This window comes from Alligator sinensis, unplaced genomic scaffold, assembly GCF_000455745.1.
Source record: "Alligator sinensis unplaced genomic scaffold, ASM45574v1 scaffold520_1, whole genome shotgun sequence".
Taxonomy (NCBI): domain Eukaryota; kingdom Metazoa; phylum Chordata; order Crocodylia; family Alligatoridae; genus Alligator; species Alligator sinensis.
In genome coordinates this window covers 1,620,242-1,625,257 of record NW_005842064.1, presented here as the reverse complement: position 1 = coordinate 1,625,257, position 5,016 = coordinate 1,620,242, and the positions used below count along the sequence as shown (strand labels likewise).

At 48.7% G+C, this 5,016-nt stretch overlaps 1 long non-coding RNA gene across 1 annotated transcript in view; it reads left to right on the top strand.

The window, feature by feature from the left end:
• The window catches only part of LOC106722180, a 66,026-nt gene extending 63,656 nt beyond the window's left edge, over nucleotides 1-2,370 (top strand). Inside the window, exons 2-3 of the long non-coding RNA XR_001358006.1 lie at nucleotides 1,868-2,068; nucleotides 2,238-2,370. This is a non-coding gene — a long non-coding RNA (uncharacterized LOC106722180). The remainder of the gene's footprint in view (nucleotides 1-1,867; nucleotides 2,069-2,237) is intronic.
• Nucleotides 2,371-5,016: the final 2,646 nt, after the last annotated feature.

The following is a 5,016-nucleotide window of genomic DNA, read 5'->3' as shown; positions in this document are numbered from 1 at the left end:
CTCTTGCCCTTCCTCTCCAGACAAAGCTGGAGAGAGCTTCAGTGATTACTGCCGCTTCATTGTCAAGGTGCGGAAAGGCATCTTATGCCTATGACCTGTTTCCATCCCCCACCCCAGCCAAATGGATACATTGTAACAATGTAATTTCCTCCATCCTGCCTGGGTCTGAAATACCTTTGCTCACTCATTTGGACTGAGAGAGAGCAAGATCTATAGCTCCAGCTGTTGCATCAGTAATGCAGCCCAGAGTAAATGGACAGTGAAACAGGGCCCTGAGCCACCCACTTTCCAGGTCTCTCTGGACTGCCTCTTCCATTAGGATGATCTCTCCTCCCCATGCAAAGTGAACCTGTTTCTTTCTCTCTTGGGTTCTTGATTTTCCTCTTAAACAAAAGCAGCCCCGGTCCAGGGGATTCCCCTACCCCATCTCTAGGATGGATTGTGCCTACCCAGTTTTGAAGCAGATGCTTGTTGGGTTTTACTCACTCCTGTTAGCTGGTTCCGAGAGGCCTATTGCCTTGTCACTGTCCCCCTTTTCTGTCAGACATCAGTGCCCTCTTCTGCCTATCACACTCAGAAGATGCAAAACCTCCTTAGATCCTAGAGGGATAAGGACCAGAAAAGTACTCAAACCCACCTGGGCCCTTCCTGGCAATGAGGTCCCAGATCTCTAAGAATTCCCCCTGGAGTCAGCTATGGCCGACCCTTCTCTGGATTCTGTCTTATCCATTGATTGCATGCCCCAGTGCCCTGTCTTTTTCTACTACCCTAGTCTTGTGCCTTGAATTTCCTCCTGCAAGTACCTTTAGTACATTGGTGATTTCTCTTTCAGAAAAGTTGAACACTCAAAAGACCAAGCCTTTGTTTTCCACCAAGACTCTGGGCAGAGAAAGGGAAGTGGGGAATTGGGAGTTTGTGGGAAATGGTGCTGGGTGGGAGATCTTGGCAAATATCCACCTCTGTTTGTCAGTAGGGTTCCTGGAAACTAACCCATTCTGAACCACTAATATACTGCAGCCAGGCTCTGCCATGTGACTTAATTTCTTATACTCCAGATCAGGGCAGAATCAGTAGAAAACCAGAACTTCACTGTGCATGTGTTTGGGTGGGAGAATATTCATGATCTCAGGGGTGGTGTATATGTGGGGGAATATATCACTCAGCAGAAAAAGCACATGATGAGTTGCAAGCATCTGGATGAGGTCAGAGATGTGATTCTTCCTCACACTTTTCATCCATGGCATGTGTCCCAATGCTTCTCTACAAGCAGTAGAGAAGAACTGGCACTAGCTCTAGCTCTATCCAGGACAGTTTGCAAACAGCCTGACCTACATCTTCTTTCCTTGACAGAAGGGAGCTTTGCTGGTTCAGCCAAACCTGAATTGATAGAGCAATTGGAAAGTGCCAGTGTCTGCAGGAGGCACTCTGTGTCGGAGACAGAACCCAGCTGGCCCAGCTACCTGTGTAGCTCAGGGCAAAAAGAGGGGGTTGGGGAGGAGTTGTTCATGGGAAGTGAAGGGAAGTGGAAAATGATGCGGGGTGGAGGGAGGGGAGGGAGCTCTCTGCGTGATATGTTTGGGGAGTATTTGCTGGTGGGGATTAAAGGATCAAGCTTGAGCCGGGAGAAGGAAATTAGAATCAAATCGGCTTCTAGTGTCTGCGGGAAATCAATGGGAGGATTTATAGCCGGTGAGGACAGCTGGGATAGAAATGCAGTGCAGTTTGTGGGAGGCAGAGAGCCCTCGTTGGGCCCTGCCTCACACACTTAGCACTCTGCCGAGCAGATCTTCTCTAGTGGAGATGGGTCCCATGACACCCTGCCTTCCTTCTACTGCTGACCCCCTCCTGGCTTCCTCTTCCTCCCTAGGGATGAGAGAGTCCAGTTCCTCCAGAACACGCTCATGGGTGGCAAGGCAGCTCCATCTGTTTGTTGTTTCAAGAAGAAAGATGATTATGCTGGAGATACTTTTCCGTAAACCTACCCCACTGCCACAGAGAGCATCAGGCAGCCAAGTGGAAGCACGTGGGCTGGAGATTAAACACCCTCCAGTCAACTGGAGTCCCACAGGTAGAGGCAGGCAGAGCCAGGCTCCCTCATTCTCTGTTTGTCTGCAGCTAAGGGGGCAGAATGTGAGTGGGAAGACTAAAGTGATGGGCTACTTTTTCTGCTCACTTGCCTGGGCAGAAGAGGGTGAAAGAACCTGCTTTAATAACATTACTGTAACTTCTTCTTCCAGCAGTAGACAAGCAGCAGCAGATTTGAGGCCTTCCAAGTCAGATTCCCAGTGGAGAAGAGATCTGGTTCATTCTACGTGCTTTTTGTTCACACACCTCTGCACCAGTCCTGGCACACACATGGTCAAAACAGCATGCAAGGTAAATCTCTCCCTTCAGGAATTTTAGTCTTACCCACTTCCATAGAGTAGTTCTGCCTTCAAGAATTGATTCTGACCAGAGCCCAAACCAGAGTGCAGATTCTTATGCTGATTACCCAGTTTCCCTCTCCATGGATTGTCCTGTAACTTAAAAAAGACATAATCTCATTAAGACTCAAAAGTTGTTCAGACACAAAGAAAAAGAATGTGGAAGCCTACAAGTGCCTCATGGTGAAGCCTGCCATCATAGTGCCTTACCTTTTCAGAGCAACTTTTGTTCAGGGCTTGCAAAATACTTCTCAAACACTGGGGGCTTGTCACTCAGTGTAGCTCCTTCAACTTAAGGGAATCTGTCCCAATTTACAGCAGGCCCTTGGTCACTGCACAATGTCAGTGCAAACTCTGTGGGCATTATTTATTCCAAGAGTGACCAACCTGTGGCACAAGTAGCTTCTGTGTGTGACATGCATCAGATCAGGGAGGGGAAACAGCACAGTGACAAATGGGGCAGGAAGCAGAAAACATAGCAACGGATCAGGTAGGGAATCCAGGACATGACATAAAAAACAGATGAGCAGATTGGGCATGGAGTACAAGGCAGGAAGAAGAAAGCAGAGCAGGCAGAGGAAAGGGATCAGAATGTCACTTGGGGAGAGTGCAGGGCTAATTTGTGGCACATCTGCCAAAAACTTTGGCCCCCACTAATTTGTCCCACTTAGAGCTAAGAAGCAGAGCAGTAAAGCAACTCCCCAAGTTTATGCAGTGACTCAGTGGCAGAGCCAAAAATGGAACCCTGGAGTCCTGCTTTGCATCAGCTTTTAAGTGTCTTGTGGGCTGTTTTGTGCAACTCAAAAGGCCTTTCGAACCATCAACATTACCAAGATGCCCTAAATGTACCCTGGCACGAACCCCTAGAATGTAAAAGGGCAGATTCTTTACTTCACTCTTCCCTATTGAGTGTCTGAAACCATAAATAACTTGCAAAGGAAGAGTTTTCCCATTGTAGACATTGTGTTGGGCAGCCATAGATGGCTGGTTACATCCCCCTGTTCTGCATAGAAGATGTAACAGGGGTTGGGTCCACAGCACATCTTGTTCCAGACATTTTGGCTCATGTTATAGCACTTAGGTGGCTGTTCTGTTTTAGCAAAGCCCGTTTGGTTGCTCAGGCTGTGATGGGAGACACTGGGTACCTGCAGCAAACCAGAAGGACAGCGATAGACCTTCCCCATGGCACCACTTCTTGAAAGCAGAGCATAGCCCCTACCCCCATGTTTTTGCACCCATGTGGGCTGGGAATAGGGAACTCATGGATAGTTGGAGTACTTTTAATGTGGACTTGGTAGGTCTGAGAGGGACTGAAGAGACTGGGATTGGTTTAGTCAAGGGGCTAAGGGGAAATGAATGACAGCCTGGAGATTCTTCTGAGGCTGCCTAGAATTCGGTGACGGTGCTGGGGTAAGATGGAGGGTGAGGGGGAGACAGCGAGGAGTGGTGTTGCCAGCTTGCATAGAGCTATGCCAACAGCTTCAAGAGCAGCTGACCTTCCCCAGATGCTGTTCCTCTATAACCCACCATGTTCTGTGTTTCCCCACAAGCCACAGCATGAGCAAGAAGTGGGGTCCCTTGGGTGACCGCACTCTGCTGAGAAGGGAAATGGCTCCTATGATTAGAGTCCTTGGAAGCCTTGGGGCTGTGGTTTCACAGTCACAGGGAGTGTTGGGTTGGGAGGGGGGGCGTTCAGCCACTAATGAAACCCAGAGCCAAGTCTCTGGGGGACTCTCTGAAGGGGAGGCAGCAAGTCAAGACTAAATGACGGCAATTAAATAAAAGCAAACCACCTGTAAATCCCCCGCCCTTTATTTGCATCTCTCCTCCATTGCATCTCTTCTGCATTTCTCCTTGCCCGCCGCCTCTCTCTTCCCTTTCTCTCCCTGGCTACTTTTCTGTGATACGTGTTCTCTTTCTCCTCATTTTTCAGCCTCTTTTTAAAGGCTTAATCTTTTTAAAGGCCCATTAACTTAATTTGGAAGTGGCAGCGGGGTCCAGTGAACACAGTACTGGACAGGGACTCTGGAGACCTGGGTTCTTTTCCTCCCAGCAGGATTTGTTCCGAAGTAAGCTTTCTGGGCACTACTGCAAGACAAATATGGGAGGTTTGCTTGCCTTTTCTTTTTGCTTTGCTTTTTCTCTACCAGTTCTCTTTTTGTTTTCGTGCTCTCGTACTCCCCTGTCACTGGTTCTTTTCTTGATTTTTTTTTTTTTTTTTTTTTTTTCCCTCTTCATGTTCCTTTCTGCCTTCACTCTTCCCCTTCCTTCGTCTGCTGTAGTATTCGCTTTCTCCCATGCCCTCCAGTACTGTAACATGGTCACCCAAGCAGTTTGAACCCATGCACCATCACCTTGCTAGTGGACAAAGATGAATCATATGGGACCTCCAGGATTATCTAGATAGAGCCTGCGGGATGGATCTGGTTCACAGAACCCTATGAGCTGGTCCCTGCTGCTGCCCCTGGGTCCAGAGCTGACTCAGCACATAGGTCACACACTGGAAACAGCATCATGAACAGGGCACAGGATGAATGCCACACATGGTGCCTGCTCCAGCCAACCCAGGACCCACACTGCATGCAGTGCCGTG